Source organism: Gekko japonicus, unplaced genomic scaffold (genome assembly GCF_001447785.1).
Source record: "Gekko japonicus isolate JY-2015 unplaced genomic scaffold, Gekko_japonicus_V1.1 scaffold3972, whole genome shotgun sequence".
NCBI lineage: Eukaryota > Metazoa > Chordata > Lepidosauria > Squamata > Gekkonidae > Gekko > Gekko japonicus.
In genome coordinates this window covers 102,546-104,329 of record NW_015174371.1, presented here as the reverse complement: position 1 = coordinate 104,329, position 1,784 = coordinate 102,546, and positions in this window count along the sequence as shown.

Sequence of the window (1,784 nt, the reverse complement as noted above, 5' to 3'; positions counted from 1 at the left end):
ACGGGAGGGGGGGGGGGGGGGAGGAAGAGGAGGCGCTCCGGCCACAAAGCAGCCCCCCCTCCTCCCCCAGCCCGCACGCCAGCCTCTTCCACCACCCCCGCCCCGGCCCCGGCAAGCAGCTCCCCTGCCTGGAGAGCCTCTGGAAGGAGCAGCCTGCCCGGGCATCCTTTTTAGATTGGGGACGGGAGGCGAGGGGGCAGGCGGGAGGGCCCCCTCCTCCTCCCTCGCAGCCCCGGCCAAAGGGACCCGGCTTGGCTGCTGGGAAACTGACAGGTCAGAGGCCTGGATCAGCTGCAGATGGCTGGTCTAAAACCGGCCCTGGGAAGCGAATCGCAGGCCACTGAGCGCGCGTGTCCCGTCCCCTTCTCCTGCCGAGTGCCTTCCCATCCCGTGCGGGAACTCGAGGAGTTCAAAACACGACGCCCTCAGGTTCCCCTCGCCTGGATCGCTCAGTGCGCCGCAAAGCGCCTAGACCTTTTCCCCGCGACCTTTTGCAAAGGAGCGTTATTGCTATTAATCAAAAAGAAAGAAAGAAAGAAAGAAAGAAAGAAAGAAAGAAAGAAAGAAAGAAAGAAATTTGCACGCCAGATTTATCTTTTGGAAAAGCTTTCCATAGAACTATTTCTCATAAGATTTTTTAAAATTGATGGATACTTGAATGAATGAATTTTATTGTTACGGCACCCAACCAGCAGATGGATACTTGTGGGACCATATAGATACGGATAGAGAAGGTCGCCAATTCAGTTTAGGATCAAACTGACTCGGGCTGCCAGTGTTCAAAGCACGGCGTCACATACCAGTAAGACTCAGGCACCGATTCCTAACTGGATTGGTCTAGTAGTCCCCTGGACCTCAAGGGGGGGGGAGAGAAGACCCCCTTCCAATTAAGCGCATTTCTCTTGCGCGGGGGTTGGGGGGGGTGACTCTACATTTCCGGGGGATTCTTGACATTCGACCGGATTCTTTATTCGGGTGCCTCAAATCCGGTTGCAGAGCGTGCCTTGATGGCGGGTGAGGACATTTCAGGTGCTTCTGCACTTTCAAGGGGGACGTTTGTTTCCTTAAACGCAGGTCCCCTCCCCCCCCCCCCCCCCCGCGAGCCACCCCCACGTATGGCCTGGGACCTTTCCTTTCAAAAGGCCAACTGCATTGTACTACCGATCAAACGTGCGTTTTAAAATAAAAACGTGAGAAATAATGAAACCCCCATCCACGAAGTGGTTCCCCCCCCCCCCCCCCATTGCCGCCCTGAGCCAAATGGGTAGGGCGGGATACAAATCTCATAATAAATAAATAAATAAATAAATTGGTCTTGTTTCATTTTGGCTTTTGCGGTTTCTTCGGCAAGAAGTTGGGAAGGTGTTTCTGCCAGAGGCCGGGCCAAACCAAACCCATTCGTTCCTCAGGTCTGCCGGCTTTGCCCCTTTCGAAAAGAGGGACGGCTACTTCTGCACGGGCATTTATCGGAAACCAAACTCTTTTGTCCACACCAGTAAATCAAAGGGAGGGATGGCAGGCAGCGACTAAAATGCACTCGCTAGCTTGGATATTAATACAGTCAGCTAAGAAAAGGGGGGGGGGAACCCCTCTTCGGTCGTCCTGGTTGCTTCGTGCGTTTTCCGTCTTAGCGATGTATTTACATACACGGTGAGAAATGAGCCTAGGCGACCAGCCCCTCGCCTTTAGAACACGGATCAGTCCGTTTTGTTAAAAAAACAACGCAAGTTGGCTCCTCCCCCAACTCTCATCAGCAAGAGCCTTGTAATTGCACCCCCCCAGCC